Source organism: Meriones unguiculatus (genome assembly GCF_030254825.1).
Source record: "Meriones unguiculatus strain TT.TT164.6M chromosome 13 unlocalized genomic scaffold, Bangor_MerUng_6.1 Chr13_unordered_Scaffold_40, whole genome shotgun sequence".
Taxonomy (NCBI): Eukaryota; Metazoa; Chordata; class Mammalia; order Rodentia; family Muridae; genus Meriones; species Meriones unguiculatus.
This window is the reverse complement of record NW_026843649.1, coordinates 3,994,463-4,016,119: the sequence shown is the minus strand read 5'-3', so window position 1 is coordinate 4,016,119 and position 21,657 is coordinate 3,994,463.

The following is a 21,657-nucleotide window of genomic DNA, read 5'->3' as shown; positions in this document are numbered from 1 at the left end:
ATAGAGGACTAATATCCAGTATATACAAAGAACTAAAGAAGCTGAAAAGCAGCAAACCAAGTAATCCAATTAAAAAATGGGGAACAGAGCTAAACAGAGAATTCTCGACAGAGGAATATCGAATGGCAGAGAAACACTTAAAGAAATTCTCAACCTCATTAGCCATCAGGGAAATGCAAATCAAAACAACCCTGAGATATCACCTTACACCCATCAGAATGGCCAAGATGAAAAACTCAAGCGACAACACATGCTGGAGAGGTTGTGGAGAAATGGGAACCCTCCTCCACTACTGGTGGGAATGTAAACTGGTACAACCACTCTGGAAAGCTATCTGGTGCTTTCTAAGACAATTAGAAATAGTGCTTCCTCAAGACCCAGCTATACCACTGCTAGGTATATACCCAAAGTTTGCTCAAGTACACAAAAGGGATACTTGCTCAACCATGTTTATAGCAGCTTTATTTGTAATAGCCAGAACCTGGAAACAGCCCAGATGTCCATAAACAAAGGAATGGATACAGAAATTGTGGTATTTTTACACAATGGAATACTACTCAGCAATCAAAAAGGAGGAAATCATGAAATTTGCAGGCAAATGGTGGGATCTAGAAAAGATCATTCTGAGTGAAATATCCCAGGAGGAGAAAGACAAACACGGTATATACTCACTTATATAGACCTATAAGATATGATAAACATAATGAAATCTATACACCTAAAAAAGATAATCAAGAAAGCAGACATGGGGTAAGATGATCAATCCTCATTTAGAAAGACAGATGGGATGTGCATTGAACGTATGACAGGAGTCTACTGAGCGCATCTGAAAGACTCTAACTAGCAGTGTTTTCAAAGCAAAGACTCATGACCAAAGCTTTGGCAGAGTACAGGGAAACATAAGACAGAAAGAGAGTTAGTCTGATGGGGAAAGGATAGGAACTCCACAACGATCAAATATATCTGGGCACAGGGTCTTTTCTGAGACTGACATTCAACCAAGGACCATGTATGGATATAACCTAGAACTTCGGCGCAGATGTAGCCTGTGGTAGCTCAGTAACCAATTGGTTTCCCAAAGTGAGGGGAACAAGGACTATTTCTAACAGGAACTCAATGACTGGCTCTTTGGTCTCCCCACCCCCGAAGGGAAGAGCAGTCCTGTTAGGCCACAGAGGAGGGCTTTGCAGCCAGTCCTGAAGAAACCTGACAAAACAGGATCAGATGAATGGGGAGGAGGTCCCCCCCTATCAGTGGACTTGGAAAGGGGCATGGTGGAGATGAGGGAGGGAGGGAGGGAAGGAGGGAGGGACTGGGAGGAAAGAGGAAGCGGGACACCGCTGGGATACAGAGTTAATAAAATGTAACTGATAAGAAAAATAAAAATGAAATTAAAAAAAAATCATGCAAACACAACCTAAGCACCTCCTGAGACAAGGGGCAGCTGGGCTGGTAGCGAAAATTCCTTGCAAGTGTAAAACTGGAATACACTTGAAATAAAAGAGCTTTCCCAGCTCTACAGTAACCTTGTTCTTACATGCTGATTATCTATACATAGCAACCTAAAGAAATACAAATAGGAAAATAAGCCCGCATGAATCCTGTATACTCCTGGTTGTGCAAGTCCATCAAAGTATAAACAGAAATGTATATACCAAACTGTGCCTTAAGATGAATTCTCTGATGGAATAAAGAGAAAAATCAAATCACTTGAAAGCTAAGTGAGAGAGAGCACCCACAGTGGTAGGCTGGCTGTCTTTACTTAAGAAGAGTCACTTCATTCTGTAATGCCGGCACATAAGTCCTGAAACAATAGTCCTAGAAATGTTTCAAGGTGCAAGGATCCTGTGGCCTTTCCAAGCAGCAAGTGTTCATTCCACTGGGATATCCAGACTCCCCAACCCCACCGCCCCAGGCCAGGCAGGAGGCAACACTGGACTCCCTACACTTCCTTTCTGGGACGACTGGCCCCAGTATCACTCTTCCTCAGGATGCAGGGCACAAGTGTAGCCCTAGGAACTCCACACAGTGTGCTCCCGCCCTCCCAACTCCTGTGGCCCGAGGGCGAGGTCCCAGGTACCAGCAGCCTCCACAGAAGCTCTTGGCAGAACCTGAGCAGGCTCTCCGACCTGCCCAGCCCGCCAGCTTCCAACTGCACAGCCCTAGCCTCACCCCGCGACTGCCATCCTGCGGGTCCCTCACACACGCCCACAGCCAGCCAGGGACAACCGCTCCGCGATGGCCAACACCTGTGGACCTGCCGCTCCTCCACCTTGGGAGCCAACGCTCTCCCCTCCCCAACTCCCAGCCACTATGCCTGCCCCAGCACCACCTAGCCCACTGGATGGCTGCTGGGGGCGGAGGCGGAGCCCAGAGGCAGAGGCGGGGGAGGAGCCCAGCCGGGGAGCGGAGGCGGAGCCCGGGAGAGGAGGAAGGCGGAGCCCGGGGGCGGAGGTGGAGCCCAGGCGGCACCCGCCCCACACCCTTACCTGGCTTCTCCTGGTCTCAGCCTACCACAATGAAGCTGTGCCACAACCGCCACCACCGCGCCCGGGAAGCGGGTTCCCATCGCTGCCCTCGACGCTGTCGCCCACCAGGCTCGGGATGAGCTCAGCGTCTGTAGCCATAGCAATGGCGCTTGCATCATCTTTGACAATGGAGGCGCGCAGTGCGCCTGCGCTGCGCCTCGCGCACGCCCCTCCCCCGCCCTAACCGAGTAGGTTCTGCCTTCGAGATCAGGGTGCTGTGAGGCCTGAATTTTACTATTAATTTTACAGGACAAAAGGATCATTGAGATAAGTGTACCTCCAAGCATTTCTTTCCTGTTTTCAAACCCCTTGTCTTAGTTACTTTTCTATCACTGTGCTAAGATATCATGACCAAGGCTGCTTATAGAAGAAACATGTGGTTGGGAACCTAGAGTTTCAGAGGGTAAGTCCATGACCATCATGGAAGGGACCATGGTGACAGAGAGGAATGGCAGGCAGAGCACCCGAGAGAACAATGGCTGAGAGCTTACATCCTGATCTACAAGTATGAGGCAAAGAGCTGAGAATGGTGTGGGATTTTAAAACCTCAAAGCAGTGACATACCTCTTCAACAAAATCACACTTCCTAATTTTTCTAAAACAGTTCCACCAACGGAGGACCAGATTTTCAAACATATGAGACTATAAAGGTCATTTTCATTCAAACAGCTACACTCCTCAATAGCTTCCTATGTAGCCAAGAATTAAGATAAAAAATTTTTCAATGTCCCAAAGCATCCCAGGCACTCAGATTCTTGTGCAGTTTTGTTGTTGTTGCTGCTGTTTGGTTTTTGAGACAGTTTCAAATAGTCCAGGTTGACCTTCATTCCTGACCTTCCTGATGCTCCATTTATAGGCATGTTTCACCACACTTGATTTATGATCTTATTTGTTTGTTTGTTTTGTTTTGCTTTTCAAGACAAGTTTTCCCTGTGTAGCTTTGGCTCTGTAGACCAGAATGTCCACCACACCCTCTGACTACTTCTTCTTCTTCTTCTTCTTCTTCTTCTTCTTCTTCTTCTCCTTCTTCTGAGGTATTTTTATCTTTTGCGTAGATGAATGATAAGAATATTTTACTTGAATGTATATAAATGTGCCACATGAGTGCCTTATATTTCAGGAGGTCATATAGCATCAAATTCCCTGAAACAGGAGCTACAGAAAATTGTCAACCACCATGGATATGCTAGGAAGTCTGGAAAGAGAGAGAGAGAGAGAGAGAGAGAGAGAGAGATAATATTTTATTTTTTTAAGATTTCTTATTTATTACGAATACAATATTTTGTTTGCATATATACCTACACACCAAAAGAGGGCACCAGATTTCATTATAGATGGTTATGGGACACCATGTGGTTGTTGGCAATTGAACTCATGACCTCTGGAAGAACAGCCAGTGTTCTTAACCTCTGAGCGATCTCTCCAGCCCCACAGAAAGTGTTTTTCATCACTAAGCCATCTTTTCAGCCCATATGGCTTCCTCTTTCATTATTATTATTATTATTATTATTATTATTATTATTATTATTTTCTTCTTGCCTTGTATATGGCAAACACATTCACCTTCTTTCATTTCCCCTACTGAATTAAAATGCTCTCACCTCTAGGCATTTGAATATGTATATTTTTATCCCTTCTGGGGTGTTAAGTACCTCTTGCTTTTCTTTAGGTTTCATAGTGTAATTTGTAGTGATGTCCGCATTTCTACGCATTTCTATAGGTTTGTTTTTGGTAGATTACCCCACAAGACTGTAAGCTTATAGAGAAAAAAAAATGATGTTTGCATGATTCATTTTTGTGTGTTCAGGACTTAGCATAGTATTGTGTACCTAATTCACAAACAGTAACTATCTGCGGAAGGACAAATAACCTTTTAAATAGTAAATACCTTTAACAAAATCTTCATAATCTGAGAGTAATACAGAATTCTCACCTAGAGGATGGGAGCATGTAGCATTTTATTTGGTAATGCCAGCCATTGTGCTATCTGTAATAAACTTCTCCTGAAGTCTTTTTATCTTGTTCTGTTACTGCCATTACTAGGAGAGCCTCCTCTATGCCTGTTGCCTTCATTGCCTTCTCTGTGTTCTCTTTTATTTATCCCATAAAAAGTTACTTCCTTTAAGCTTTAGTGAGGTTTAGAAACTGGCTTTATTATATCCAAAGAGTATCTGTATTTTCCTGTTTTGTACAGAAGCTAGGAATACAGCTCAGAGGTAGAATATTTGCTTCACATATAAGAGATAAGAAAGGAGGAGGAAGGGGAGGAGAAAAAAAAGAAACAGGGGAAGCAAAGCATTGCTTTCTGTATGCAGATGCACTGCCTTAAATACAGGGGTTAACAGTCTTCTTGTCTCTGCATTCCAAATAAGGTAGAAATTCCAGATACAGCAAAAGTGATACTTATTTGGTGTTAGTTTTTAACCTGGTCCCTCTCCTGACATTTACTCTGTACCTGCTTTATATGTAGTTGGTTTTATGTACATGTTTATTTTCTGGGAAGAATCTATATTTTCATTAGGTTTTATGAGAAGTCATATCCTCAGAAAGTGTCCTGAGCTTTGAATCCTACCATAGTTATCCCTAGGAGGCCATATCTGCAAAGGTGATTATGCCCTCTCTGTACATCATTTGATGTTATGACTTCAGGATGCATCTTGAACCTTGTTTTCAAGAGAATGTTGTAAACAAGCCTTAAGCTTAGCAGGCATTTTGTGCCTCATGAAAAAAAATTCATCATAAAATGTCCTGTCTGAAAAGAGCATCTGAGATCATTGTACAATGCACTCAGTTATTTTCATTTTAGTCATTAACATTATTAGTACTATTTACTGTTTTTCATTACTTTGTTAGAGACCCAAATATGATGGCCCTGGTGTAAGGGACTGTGTACACACTGTTAACTAAGAAAATAAAACCACGCATTCAAAACAAGTAAAACCTCCAAATATTGATAAGAATTATGTTTAGATGTAGTGCCCAAAAATAATTCAGTTGAAATGTGGGAAAGATGTTGAAACACCATTATTCAGCAAACGTTTAGAGTATATATGTAAATACGATGAAAGGAAATGTACACATAAACACAACTTAAAAATTCTTGGCACACGGTATATACTCACTCATATAGACATATAATATAGGATAAACCTACTAAAATCTGTACATCTAAAGAAACTAATCAAGAGGGAGGATCGTGACTAAAATGCTCAATCTCTGTCCTGTAAGGCAAAGAGGATGGACACCAGAAGAAGAAGAAAACAGGAAACAAGTTAGGAACCTTCCACAGAGGCCCTCTAAAAGGCTCTGCCCTGCAGACTATCAAAGCAGATGCTGAGACTTATGGCCAACTGTTGGGCAGAGTACATGGAATCTTATGAAAGAAGTGGGAAATAGTATGATCTGGAGAGGACAGAAACTCCCCAAGGAGAGCAACAGAATGAGAAAATTTGAACACCAGGGTCTTTCCAGAGACTCATACTCCAACCAAGTACCATGCATGGAGATCACCTAGAACCCCTGCACAGATGTAGCCCATGACAGTTAGTGTCCAAGTCGGTTACATAGTAATGGGAAGAGGGACTGCCTCTAAAATAAACTGATTGGCCTGCTGTTTGATCTCAGGCCACAGAGGAAGACAATGCAGCCACTCCTGATGAGACCTAACAAAGATCAGAAGGAAGGAGAGGGGGACCTCCCCTATCAGTGGACTTGGGGAGGAGCATGTGTGAAGAAAGGGAAAGGTAGGTGGAATTAGGAGGGGAGGAAGGAGGGGTTTATGGGGGGATACAAAGTGATTAAAGTGTAATTAATAAAAGTTTAATAAATTAAAAATATTTAACACAAAAAATTAAATAAATAATAATAATAAAATTCTTGGGCACACATACAAAAAGTGGGACTTCATTAAGATTTTTTTCCTTTTTGTTTTCTTGACAGGAAAAGTTTGAACATGTTCCTTTCCTGTCCTCCTTTTTATTCTCCTCCCCTCCCCTTCCCTTCCTTGCCTTCCTTGCTCAGTGTGATTTACAAACATTGCACTTGAATGGATGCAGTTCTTCAAAAGCATTGCCAAAAAGGACCCCTGCAGCCTCACTTCTAAACCTTGAACCTCAAATGCATTCTAGCTATTTTTTTTCTTGCATTGGTGATTAAGTAAAGCAACTCATTTTCTGGGGGGTAGGGGTAGATACCCAGACATGGTGAATTCCTCATCTACCCCTCCCCGTTCCCCATGCTTATGTCCTTTAGCACTTTGGGGAGCACATTGACAGAGGTTCCCCACCCATTTAAACCACAATCATACATGTGCTTTCAAAGATTTTCTAATAAAATTCTTTTAGTTACCAGTATGAGACCTTGACTAAAAAAGAATTGGCTTCATTCTCAGGTGACAATCTCATAAGTACAGCGAGGCTAATAAGTGACATATCAAGGTGCTCAGGTGGGTATTCTGTGTACAGTGCCAGTACACAGGCTCAAACCCAGGAGCTCAGTGGAGCCAAGCCTTCCCTATTTGAGTTCAGTTCACTTCCTTGTTGAAGCCACCTATGGCTTAAAATAAAAGAAGTTTGTGGGATTGGGAGTGTAGCTAAGTTGATAAGAGGTGGAGCAGAAAGATCAGAAATTCAAGGTCATCTTATAGCTGTTTAGTTTAAGGCCAGACTGGGCTACAGTGGACCCTAACCAAATAATAATAATAGTAATAACTACAATATATTTCAGCTAAGAGCATTATTTGGCGGTCATTGTTCCAAGCCAGAGCTAACCTCAGGTCACCGACCTTCCTCATAGAGATAGCAAGGAGGCAACAAGGTCAAGCCCAGCAAGATTTTCTGCACACAGACCCCTCTCCAACCGAGCCTTCCTAGCCAAATATGTGGAAATATATGTTCCCACTGATGACCAGAGGTGCCCCAGCTTGTAGTGTTGGGAGTATGGGGAAGGCAAAGTCACAATGGAGCACAGCTGTTTGATCACCAGCCCACTGAGACCATCACAAGCAAACAAAATCACAAGAGAACAACAAAGGAAAAAATGTACTGGGTATAATGCGCTCAAAGAGAATGGAAGAAAAAAATACCAAAACTCAGAACAGTGGCCTGTCTCTCTATGGGCCCTCTATCTTGTTCCATTAGTGGTGACCTATCCCCAAATCAGGCTCCACCCAACTACACCCGAGTTTGGAATGGTGACCTGCATTCAACCAGACCAGAGAATGGAGCAGTAACATATCTGTTGATCTCTACCAGACCAGAGGCCAAAGCACCAGCCAAACTCTTCCACTCCAGAAACCACAGCAGCAGCAAATCTCTGCCAGATCAGAGTCCAGAGCAGTGACCAAGATCTGCCAGACCCAAGGTCAGAGTAGTGGCTAAGCTCTGCCAGACCAGAGACCAGAGAACATTGGCAGAGGTGCCAAACCTGGGGCTCCACATACTGTATCCATCCCTTGGCACCACCTTGCCACTCTCACTGTGGAGCCTGTGGAGCATGGATCAAGCTTCCCTGAAATGGGAAAGAATCAAGTCTAGAGGGATAGAAGGATTCTGTTCGATGTCCTCAGTCAGTCCCAAAGACAAAAAACAAACAAACAAATAAAAAAACCTGGCAGGGACAGACAAAACAGTTAAACAAGACACAAAGAGCTAGATCCCATTGCTTGTGCAGCAGAAAAATACAGAGAGCCAGACAGCAGATCCTACCACAACTGCAGTGGAAAAAAATGAATGTAGGATACCAGCGAACCTCTGATGCAGGAGCTACCTGAATTGTCCTTGTCCAAAGATCCAGAAATCACAGAAAACTGGGTACTCTACCACCCTTTACAGATAGGGGCACATTCATCCTCTCTGAAATCCAGAGAACACAGAAAACTCAGTACTCAACCCTTTACAGATTTACCCCTTTGAGGGGGGTTCTGGAAAATCTTGCAGGCCCCCGCTGGCCCACAGTTGTCCAAAGCATCAGCTCTAACATTTCTAACCACACAAATTACAAATTTTGCCCCAAATCCCTAAAAAGGAAACTAGAGAAACACAGAGAAAGACCCAGACAGAGTGCTCACTTACTGGCTGTTTTTCAGCCCCATGTGCCAGGGGTGCTTGGGAGACTTGGGGATCCTATATGAGACCCCAAATGTTATGCCTAGACCTTAGGGTCCCCAAAGATCATAAGGAGCTGGATTACAAATGCAAGAGCAAAGAGTTTTATATGAACTTTAACTGGGTCTCTCCATCATCACCAACACAGTGGATCAGAGAGGAGAGCCCTGAGCAGCTGCATGGCAGGGTTTTGATTGGGTTTTTAGGAAGGACCAGGATGTTCCAGTTTATCAGTTACAGAATTGGGTGACATTCAGCATGGGCAAGCTTTTTACAAAATGATTGGCTAGCTAAAATAACCAATATTGAGCAAGCTATCTCTAGGTCTCAGGAATGTTAGGTATTTTCTGTGTCACTGAATGTTCTACTACAAGGTTGGTAGGCTGCTCAGCACAAATGCCCACTTTAAGATAAGATACTTTCCCATCCTTATGGTTATCCTCAGGCTGTTCATTGAGTAGGGAATCATACAACCTTGTTTTTGGAATTGGTGACCCATGGCCCAATTCCTGATTTTCTTATGGTAGAGTCACTAATCTGGTGACCTTTAGGTGACCTTTTTAGGCATAGTTCCTGGTGACATTTGGGGGGTGTCAGGTAGGTTCTCCCAGTTCTAAAAGATCCATTTGATTTTGTCAGGGGTTGTAAATGGTATGTCCTGTGTTAGAGAGCACTCCAATATTAAGCTGTGATATAGAAGAGTAGAACTGATGATGTAAAGGATTTACTATTGCTGAGAAACTAGTGGTCCGAGTTAGAATTTAGCTGAGGGAAGACTATCTGTAAAACATTCCACAGATAAGTAGTATGCTAACCAGGCCTGTTAGAGATTAGGATCCCCAGATATACATGTTTGCTCACCAAGATTATCTAGAAATGAGGCAGGGTGAGGTTTTTTTTTAATTTGTAATTTCCTAACATGTGTTTATTAATTCATGAATGCCAATGAAAATAGACCAGATTGGTGGGTGTACAATTTGGGTCAGATAAGTTGATTCAGTGAATACTGAATTTCAAATTAAGGGACTGTCCTATGCCCATATGTACAATCCTCATTGACACAGTTCTGTCACAGGATATTGGCTAAAGCTGTGTCTGTCAGGTTACAGGTCTCAGCAGCTAATATTGTACACAGGGACAATATCAAACAGTATCTTATTAATGGCTTTCCCTCTACAAGAGAATGGCCTGTGTTTTTCAAAGTCAGGATGCTTATGTGTTTTTTTTTTTTTTCAATGAAGAGGTTAAGAGCACTGGCAGCTCTTCCAGAGGTCATGAGTTCTATTCCCAGCAACCACATAGTGGCTCACAACCATCTTTAATGGGATCTGATGCTCTCTTATGGCATGCAAGTGTACATGCTTGTAGAACACTGTATACATACTAAATAAATAAATATTTAAAAAAGTCTGTTGTTGGTATTATTAAATTTTATTTTGTAGATGCATCATTGTTCTAGTCTCTTATTAGTTAATATTCTCTGATAATTTTCATTCATTAAGAATTTCATTCTTTTTTCTCTAGTGCTTTGATATTTGTTTCTGTTTAAAGCAATGTCTCCTTTTACATGTTATGCAGTTTATACTTTATTTGAACACTGAATGCTACCTCTACTGCTCAGTGCTTAGAACATAATCCTGAAACTCTTTTCAGGTGTGCCCTGACTGGTGAATGTGAAGTAAAAGAGACCTGTGAATGAGTTTCCACTGACCTCCCTGTTTTTTGTTTGTTTGTTTTTTTGGAGGTGAGTGATTACAAATAAAGAGGGACCTGTGTAAGAATTGAGTTCACTGACCTACTTTGAAGCTGTTGTAGTTACAACACAAAAAGGGAGGTAGAAAAGGGAAGATGAGCATGAGTCAGGTAATCAATTTTGGACAGTCAGTAAAAGTGAAAACTGGACATTTGGGGAATTCATACACAATGAAATAAAGAATATGGATTAGGAGCTCAGCTTGTTTCTGGAAAACAAATGTCTGTAGTTGAACTAGTTAAAACAACACAGAAGATCTGGAGAAACTGGTGTGGTAGTGCCTAACAGGAATGTTTTAACCCCCTGCTTGAAAATGAACAACCTGGGAGAAAAGGTGTGAGTAATAGTTAATGTGCACTAATACATACCTGAAGTCCCTGAAGAATATTGGACCATAATGCCATTTTCAACTTTTTAAAATTATACTTTATTTACTTTGTATCCCCCCTCTAGTTCCCTTTCTCCTCCCCTCCCAATCCCTCCTTTTCTCCACCTTCTCCACACACTTCCCTCCCAAGTCTACTGGTAGGGGAGTGTTTCTTTTTCTTCCTTCTGATCCTAGTCTGTTAGGTCTCATCAGGAGTGGAAGCATTGTCTTCCTCTGTGGCTTGGTAAGGCTGCTCCCCCCTCTGGGGGAGGTGATCAAAGAGAAGGCCAATCAGTTCATGTCAGAAGCAGTCCCTGTTCCCATTACTATGGAACCCACTTGGACAATAAACTGCCATGTACTACATTTGTGCAGGGGTTCTAGGTTATCTCCATGCATGGTACTTGGTTGGAGTATGAGTCTCAGGAAAGACCCCTGTGCTCAATTTTTTTTTTGGTTCTGTTGGTCTCCTTGTGCACCTCCTGTCCTCTACAGCTCTTCTTTCATAAGAATGGATACAGAAGTTGTGGTACATCTACACAATGGAATACTACTCAGCAATTAAAAATAAAGAAATCATGAAATTTGCAGGTAAAATGGTGGAATCTGGAAAGGATCATCCTGAGTGAGCTATCCCAGAAGAAGAAAAACACACACGGTATATACTCACAAAAATAGACGTATAATACAGGATAAAGCTACTAAAATCTGTACACCTGAAGAAACTAATCAAGAGGGAGGACTCTGGTTAAAATGCTCAATCCCCACTCTGAAAGGCAAAGAGGATGGACACCAGAAGAAGAAGAAAACAGGAAACAAGTTAGGAGCCTCCCAAAGAGGGCCTCTGAAAGGCTCTGCCCTGCAAACTATCAAAGCAGATGTTGAGACTTATGGCCAAACTTTGGGTAGAATGCAGGGAATCTCATCTTCAACTTTTAAAATTCTTTTTGAGATTATAATGAAATCATTTCAACCTACTTATTCCTCTCTACTCTTACGTCTCAAATGCTGGGATGAATGGTTAAGGTGGCTACTTAACAATCAAAGAAGATGTGACTGTCAGGTTCTCCCAGCATCTCTCAGTCCTTACCTGTTACAAGGTATGGGTGTCATACCCAGATCTCTAGCCCAGGAGTTGAGCTGCCCTCCTCCCAGCTGTCTTTCTTTATGTATTCCAACCATTTTGGTTACCTGGTATTTTTCATTTATCATTTACCCTCCTGGCCTTTTGTTCTGGCCCTCCACTTTTCTCTCTACTCTCTTCTCACATGGCTCAAGGTCATGTCATATCTAGACTGTCACAGATGTTCCTGTATCTGACTCTGTTCTCCCTTCTATCTGTAATAAACTTTCAATTCCAACATATCAAGGAACAGCCACGTCCTTTTTGTTTTATTTTTCATTTTCATTGAGCCCCTATTAAGTATTCCTAGCTTTCAAAGTCATGGCCATTTGTTTCTTTAATGGTTGTTACTGTTTGGCTTTGACTGAAGTTTCGCTGAAGGACTTCACAACTATGAGGTAGAGATGACTGCACTGGACATTGATTCTGTAATGCAATGTGCAGCATAAATGACCTGTATCTTGGAAGATGAGCTGGTGCCATGGGAAAGTGGAAAACTGTATTTTAAAACATTTCCAAGATGAGGGTGTTGCAGGATATTTGATCCCAGTGAGATCCCTTAGATTGTGAACAGTAAAAACCTGATCTTTGTTTAGTGTGGTTGAGCCCTAACACAAACCTTAATTCCAAGAACTTTCTGTTTATTGTAAACAGGTGATTCTGGTGGTGTTCCGTCAGCCCTAGAACATACCTTTTATTCAAAAGCTCCCTGTGCACAGGATTTAATAATGTTAACCCTAGGTCAAGAAGCAAAGCAAGAAACCAGCTGACATGGATTAAAGAGTAAGAGGAACTTTCAGCTGAAATGTATTTAAGACAGAGTGTAAAAGTGGAAGGAGTTTTAGCTTGGTAAATTTTGGGCTTTTTGAACTTTGAGCTAGAAGGCTTTGGCCTTGAGTTCTTTTGGCCTATCTCCCCTGAGCTGTCATCTGAACTGGTGAGTTTTGGGGATGTTTCCTATTGGAGTAGAGGTGAGTAGCAGGGTCAGATGGGTGCTTTCTCTGCCACTCTTGTTCGAAGGTTTTAAAATCGAATAATTGGGATTTTCATTCTTTTATAACAACACTAGGGTTCTGTGTGCTCATAGGGTTAGTGCAAAGCTAGAATGCCTCTGCTATCTGCATCATTTGATCTTTGATTCACTGGTAGAGGAGCTACTACTGTCCTGAGACTTAGCTCTGTTTTTCAAGCTAATGATGTACTCTAGGCAGGCCTAGCAGTCAGGAGCAATAGTGGGAGGTAGTTTATGGGTTTGTTCTGGGATTTTCCTCTGATGTAGCTCTAAAGAGCTGTGAGTGAGACCAGAGGCCATGTCATGCTGAGTGTGGGGCCATTGTCCCCAGGCCATGAATAGCAGGCTGCTGAGCTATCACAGCCTGATCTGCTTTGGCCAAGATGGACTGTGGTTCAGACTGTGGTTCAGGCTGTGGTTCTGTTTGTCTCCATGTGGTGATCTTGTCAGAGACCTGTGGCCTCTGACCCTTCCTGAGAATTGATTGTCCAGAAAAGTGAGGATTTTGTGGCCTGGGCAGTAGAAAGTTGTGGTGCTTATAATATCACTATCTAGTGTGCACACACAGGTATTGGTTTTGCAGTGGACAGATAGAAAAACTGAAGGTCTCATTTCTAGAAATGGTGAATGTTGTATTCCACATACTGCTTTGTGTAACAAATTTTACAAATCATTTTGAAACTAGAAGAAAAGAGGTGGTAGTGGTCATCTTTCAGCAATACTTCATTATGTTTTTTAAACCTTTGAACTTCCACCAGTCTTAATGGCATGATTTAGGGAAATTTAATTCCAGGGTACAAAAGGAATTTCTGAGATGAAGAATTTTGTCAGGTGTGCCTGGTTTTAGGTAAGTAGATAGGGCAGATTTCACATCTTGTGACATAATCCATGCATTAGGAAACATATTAAATTATTCTCCAACATTGTTTTGTGTGTCAGTGTTGGCAAGGGCTGGGATGTGCCTGAACCCACAAGGGGACATGAGGGACTGCAAGCCATAGCTTATCTTTATGATCACCTCCATTTTCCACTTCCAGAGAAAAAGGGGTCCCTGGAAAGGAGGTTAGTAGTAGATGGAGAGTCAGAAATATAACAGTTTAGGTGTTACTTTGAGTTTGTCTTGTGTGATTTGTGAAATCTGTGTTTATTTTATTTGTATTAAATAAACAATCAAAGGTATCTCTGGTCCAGTGCACATTTTTCATGTTAAAGTTTCCTTAGGTCTTTTCATGTAAACTTGGCTATATTTTAGGCTTATGTTTTTGGCTTTTTCTCTCACCCCCTCATTCTTTCACAAACACTGTACACATTCTTAATTATTGAAATTTGTGGTAAGTACAGAAGTCACATCATGCTAGAAGATTATGAGATTCATGACAATAGAATCATCCCTTATTTTTCTGTTTTCCTCTGTTTCTTACCAGGTGGCTTTTCTGATATGAGATAGAGATTTTGGATTGTTCTTTAGCAATCACATAAAGGCAATTTGCACTTATGTCTGTAGAAAGCAGAAGAGACAACATGAAGGTGAGTGATACCATTTGGCCAGTTTATTCCTTCTCTTTTGACATTTTCTTTTGGTGATCTGTCATTTTCTTCAGAAATTTCATGTGTCCAGTGGTCTGCATATTCTTTAGTTGGATGATTTTATTCTCCTGAAAAGATTAAATCAAAACCCTGCCCCATCCCTAATTCAGGAGTGAGGGTTGTACCTTTTAGGCATATTATATCTTTTATAGAGCAAAATGGTTTTTGGAAATAGAAAAATAATATATCAAGTAAGTTTAAAAAAATCTTTGAAAGTTTACAAATATACCTTAATGTGTATTTATTTCTAGATAATAAAAGGCATTCAATTTGATTTTCAGCCTGCCTTTTAAAAGCAGCTTTTAAATAAAATCACTGTAATTCCTATGTGCCTGCCTCTGCCTCCCAGGCCATATGTAAAAGGCATGTGGCTCCCAAATGCTGGGATTAAGGCTGTGAACCACCAACACCCTGTCATTGTAACTCCTGAATTTAGAAAACTACTAATTAATAGAGAACTGCTTGTCTCTGCTGGGATTAAATGCATGGTCTATCACCATGCTGCTCAAATATGTTATATTCACTCCAAATTATTCCAAATCAAACAAGTTTATACCTTTGAATTTACTTCAAACATTTTAAACCTCTTAACTGTTTTTAATATAAAACAACAAAAGTAACTTTTTATATTTAAGAAGAAAACGTTAGTCTTTATTAAGTTAGTTTGGACTGAATGACCACACTGTCTGATGAACAGTTACCTCTGCTTAGTCAGGAGATCTCTGCAATTTGAATCTAATCATTATCAATTTTGATAGGATCCACCTTTCTTTTCCTGTGGAAACATTTGGTTTTTCCAGTGAAGACACAGTTCAGTAGTTTCTAACTGTCTACTACTTTTAGTTATATTTACTTCTTTTTGTTCTAGAGTATTTAGGTATGCTGTTAAGTTGCTACTAAGAGATCTTTCTGAATATTTTTCTGAATGTAGTTAGTGCTATGAACTGTCTTCTGGTCAACACGTCTATTGTGTACTATGAGTTTTGATATGCTGTGTATTCATTTCATTGACTTCTAGAAATTCTTTAATTTCTTTCTTTACTTCAGTTTTGATCCATATTTTATTCAGTAGAGAGTTGTTCGATTTCTATGAGTTTGTAAGCTTTCTATTGTTTTTGTTACTGGTGATGTGCTGCTTTAGACCTTAGTGGTCTGATAGGGTGCATGAGGTTATTGAAAGTTACTTATATATTTTGAGAATTCTACTGTTCAAGTATATCATTAATTTTGGAGAACAATTTGGAGTTGCTGAGAAGAGGGAACAATCTTTTTTGTTTGGGTGGATGTTATTTAAACATCATTTGGGTATATTTAGTTTTTTGATGTTAGTTAGCTGGAGCATTTCTCTGTTCAGTTTGGTCAGGGGGATCTGTACATTGGTGAGAGAGATATATTGAAGTCTTTCCCTATCAGTTTATGAGAGCTAGGATGTGATGCAAGCTGCAGAAGTGTTTCTTTTATAACTTGGGTGCTCTTAAGTTGGGGGCATAAATGTTAACTATTGAAATGTTATATTGCTGGATATTTTTGAATATGTCATGTTTTTTGCCATCTTTTGATTAGTTTTTTTTTGAAATATGTTTTGTTAGATATTAAAATTGCTATACAAGCATGATACTCTAGTCCATTTATTTGGAATATCTTTTCCAACAATTTACCTTGAGATAATACCTATCTTGATGTGAATCTGTGTTTGATGTGTTTAGAAGAAGGGTGGATTCTGTTTTATCATCCACTTTGTGAGCCTGTGTCTTTCTATTGGTGAATTTGGGTCAATGGTATTAAGATATATCAATGAACAGTGATTGTTAATCTTGGTATTTTGGTGGTGGAAGTGGTGGTGGTTTTAGCACCTTGTGTGGGGCTGTATTTATAGATACATATTGTTTAAATTTGACCTTAACATGCAACATCTTATTTTCTCCATTTGCTGATTGAAAGGTTCTGGGCATAGTTAGTAATTTTTCTTGGCTCCTGTAGTTTTTTAGAGTCAGAAGCGCACTGTCTATGTCCTTCAACCTCTAGCATCTTTACTGAGAATACAGGATTAATTCCAATAGATCTGCCTTTATTTATTTCTTGGTTGGTTTTTGTTTGTTTTGGTTTGTCTGATTGGTTAGTGTGGTCTGTTTGATTTTTTTTTGTTACAACTTTTAATATTCTTTCGTTGTACTGTATATTTAGCATTTTTATTATTCTCTGGTAAGATGACTTTCTTTGCTGGTCCAATGTCTTCGGTATTTTTGTATGCTTTTTGTGCCTTGATAGACATCTTCTTCTTTAGGTGAAGAAATTTTTCTTGTATGATTTTGTTAAAAATATCTTCTGGACCCTTGATCTCATCTTCTGCTAATCTGATTATCAACATGTTTTGTCTTTTCATAATGTCTCAGAGTTCCTGGATGTTTTATGATAGGGAACTTTTGGATTTAACATTTTCTTTGACACATGTATCTAGTTCAGCTTTTTTTCTGTTGTTTTTTTATTGTTTATTTTCAGACAGGATTGCTTTTTATAGGCTTTGCTGTCCTGGAATCACTTTGTAGACCAGGCTAGCCTCAAACTCACAATAGTCCAACTGTTTTTGCCTCCCTGAGTTCTGGTATTAAAGGAGTGTGTAAACACACCTGTCTTCCATTTCTCCTATTTTGTATTCAGTGCATAAATTTATCTCCTTGATTTATGTTTTTTTTCTGTGAACCTTGCCTCTGTATTTCCTTGCTGTAGTCTTTAAATTTTTCATTTCCAGGATTCCCTAAATTTCTGCATTTAAAAAATAATTTTCTTTTGGTTTTTTGAGCCTGGGATTCTCTGTGTAGCATATGCTGTCCTTGCCTTGCATTGTAGACCAGGCTAACCTCAAAGTCACTCTGCCTCTACCTACCCAAGTGCTGGGCTCACAGGTGTGCACCACCATGGCCAGCTTGTTTTTACTTTCTTTATTGTTCATATTTCCATATTTTGAGAATGTGTTTCATTCTGTCATTCTCCATTCAGCAGAGGCCTGGAGCTCAGCTTCCAGATGGAGAACAGTGGCTCCATTTCTCTCAGGGGCAGCTAGAACAGTTTAGGGAAACACCCATGTTCACTAGATGGGGGTGTGGAAAGAATTTTCTATTGACTCTTACAGGTAGATAGCTCTTTTAGAATGAAATCACCAGTGGTAGTGGAAAGTTTGGTATTCCAGAGCCTATGGCAATACCAAAGTGTTATCATTCTTGGATAAGCTGCTGTGCCTTGCTCTAAGGACTTTAACCTCAGAGGTTCAAGTAAATGTCCATGCCTGGTTGGCTTGCAACCAAGACATAGGCTTAGTGAGACACAGACCCAGTGAGGCCTAGGCCTATGGGCCAGTGAGCAAACCCAGATGGGGATAAATGATGAATCTCAGAGGACATGATGGAAGGCTGATGGTATCAGGTGGCATACAACCTACCAGCACACATGCACCCCCAGCATGGGCTGGATTTCTTAGGAAGAACATTGAATCTGTTGAATGGTTATTATTAATGAGACGGTCAAGACCACAGTGAAAGAAAGAGTCAAGTGGAGCAGAAATAAATGTAGTCTTTGGTTTGTAGAAAAAAGCATCACTAGGTAGTTTCAGATGGCAGTCTGAAACAGAGACAGGAATTTTTAAGGAGATCATCATCAAAGAGAAGGTCCTAGGTCTGGATTTGAAGCCTAAGATGGTGTCCTTAAATTAACACTCCCTCCTGATATTTGTTCCATTAATCAAAGAAGTAGGCTAAGTGATTCCTAATACCAGGAAAGAACTTCATATAAAAACTGCTCCAAATGTGTTCCAAGCGTGGCACGATCCATCCCATTTTGTCCATCCCAACTTAAAATCCAACTTGACAGTCTCACTCATGTTATGCACATTCTGGAAACAAGAAAAGTGCAAAATTTAAGAGAATAGATTCTTCAGTTCAACACTGTGACAGCCATCTGTGTTTGGCAGAGTCAGTTTCCCAGGGAAGATACTGTAACTTTTCATTGCATGAAGCAGTGAGGGTAAAGCCTGAGTTGTGTCTTGACAGTACAAGATGTTGAGGTGCCTAAGTTATGAGATACCTACCAGAAAGTGCTACCTATAGGGAGTGGAAGTAAGCAATCTTGGGAATGTATGAGATGTTTCAGGGATAGGACCATCTAAGCCTTTTCAAACAGCCTCGGGCTTTGTTGTTTTCCTTGCTGATCTTCTTTCCTTGGTCTACTCTTCCCTAAATATGTACACATTCCTCTCTACAAGAATGGGAAAGGGGTATTCTGTGCATCTATGTTGGAATGATGTAACTTGCTTCTGATGTTACAAGATGTGGCACCCAAAAAATTCTCTTGTGTGTCAGAAGAGACTGTGAAATTTTGAACAGTGTATGAGCTATTGCAGAATTTTAGGATCATTGAAGTTAGCCTACATTTTCATCATGGGGTGACAATAATCCTATAGTGAATTTGGTCAGAACTTATTTGATTGAATCAAAAAAGCTCCCAGAGAAGATCATATTTCTATCTTTGACACTGAAGAAAAAGTTTCTTTGTAGTCCTGAAAGTTGTTATGTAGACCAAAAAGGTTTTGAACTTACAGATCTAACTCCAGTCTAGTGTTGTGCTTAAATACAGTTCAACATGCCTGGTGTCAACATGAATATCAACATTATCTGCTGAGTCTGGAATGTAGCATTTTGGGTTTTGTTTTTTTTTTAATTTTGTTTTGTTTTGTTTTGTTTTGTACATGTAAGCATAGGTTGTTGTGCTGATCTTCATCCATATCCTGCATTTGAAATTTGGAAGACAGTATATTTAATTTTTTAGGATGGCATGTATTCATGACACTAACAGTGTCTAAGCTTTCTGAGTTATTGAATTGCAGGTATGTGACATTCTTTCTACCTGCTGTATTTGTTTTTTTTAGACTTTATTTATTTATTTTATTCACACTTAATTTGCTTTAATATAAATTTGTTTTTCTATAATTCATTCTCTGACATGAACTCAGCTCTTTGAACACCTCCTCCTGGGGGGTGTAGCCTTGTGAGGCCACAGAGGAATATGGTGCAGCCATCCTTGATGAGACCTGAAAAGCTAGGGTCAGACAGACAGGGACAACTATCAGGAGACTATGGAAAGGGCATAGGGGGAGAAGGAGAGTGGGTGGGACTAGGATGAGACGATGGAGAGGGCTACAGTGGGTATACAAAGTGAATAAATTGTGATAAATAAATTAATAAAATTTAAAAACAATTTATCCATTTAACATCCCAATTTTAGCCCCCTCCCTTGTCTCTTCCTGGTTTTACCCCTCTGTTCCTCTTTCACCCTTATCCCATTTCCAATTCTCAGATAGGGGGAGCCCTCCTCTCCTACCATCTGAACCCAGACTATCAAGGCTCACTAGGAATACCTGTATTTTCTTCCTTTGTGGTGTGGCAATGCCCCCTCTACCAGGGAAAAGTGATCAAAGAGCAGGCAACAGAGTCTATGTCAGAGCCAGCCCCTACTCTTCTTAATATGGATCCCACCTGAGACTGAGATGCCTACATCTCAGTCTACATCAGCTACATCTGAGCAGGGGTCTGGTTCCTCTTCATGAATGGTCTTTGGTGGGTGCATCAATCTCTGCAAGTCCCCATGGGCCCTGATTTGTTGTCCATGTTGGTTTTCTTATGGAGGTCCTGCCAGTTCTGGGTCTTTCTACTTTCTATCCCCCTACTCTTTCCTATGATTCCCTGTGCTCTACCCAAAATTTGGCTGTGAATCTTAGCATCTGCTTTGAACCGCTGCTGGGCAGAGTCTTTCAGAGGATATGTATGTTAAGCTCTCATCCTGTTCCCTCTCCTCAGTCACTTCTGGTGTCGATTCTATTTGCCCTTTTGAATAAGAATTGACTATCTTCCATAGGGTCCTCCTTTTTATTTAGCTCCTTTAGGTCTGTAGATTGTAGTATGTTTATACTATATCATGGCCATTATCCATTTACAAATGAGTATATACCATACATGTCTTTCTGGTTTTGGAATAACTCACTTAGGATGATCATTTCTAGTTCCATCTACTTGCCTGAAAATTTCACAGTTTCCTTTTGTTTTGTTTTTTTTTTGTTTGTTTTGTTTTGTTTTGCTTTTTTTTCAATGCAGTTTATTCAGGAACCTTGAACAATCATCTGACCCTGGGGAAAGCCAGCCCACAGCTTAAATAGCCTCTGGGTAGCCAACCCAGGCGTGCCATGTGGGCAATGCAGATAGGTCCACATACATGGAAGCAAGCCAGATCCTCAGCCTTAGCCAAATGTGGAATTGTTCGTGACAGAGAGCACTCACCATCTGGAAGGTGGAAGGCAGAAACCAGCTCCATCTTTAAGGCACAGCATTCCACAGCTCTCTACAGTTCCCCCTTTTTGTTTTAGATGCATCAGGCAAGAGTAGAGGTCTGACCTCTGATATTAGAAATAAATTGGGACTTTGTACCGATGTTCATTTAAGTGTCATCCACCCAAAGAGCATCAGACCCGTCCGATACCTTTTTCTCAGAGGCGGGACCTGGGGTATCAACCCGCATGCAATCAGACATGCTCTTCTCTGGGTCCAAAGCGGCTGACCCTGAGTGCAGTGCTTAGCCTCGCATCCTGAGCGTAACATTTTAGCTTTTTATGGTATCCAACCATGCTTGGGGCGAATGTCCTGCTTCAATGGCTGTAAAGGCCTGAATGATCATGGCTGCATCACACTGTTGTGAGACTCTAATCTTGCATATATACCACAGGCAAACCAAGGAGACCAACACCAGAAGGCCTGCTAACGCTCCCATGCCCGCCCATTCCTTCAGATGATTCATGGCCTTTTGTTTTTAAAATACCCAAGTAGCATTCCATTGTATAAATGTACCACAATTTTTGTAACTGTTGTTCCATTGAGAGACATGTAGTTTGTTTCCCTGTTATGGCTATTATGAATATAGATGCTATGAACATAGTTGAGCAAATATCTTTGTTGAATGGTGGAGCATCTTTTTGATATATGCCCAGGAATGGTATATCTGGGTCTTGAAGTAACACTATTTCCAATTGTCTGAGAAAGCATCAGATTAATACCTAAAGTGGTTGTATAAGTTTGCAATCCCACCAGCAATGGAGGAGTGTTCCTTTCTTCACATTCTCACTAGCACGTGCTGTCACTTCAGG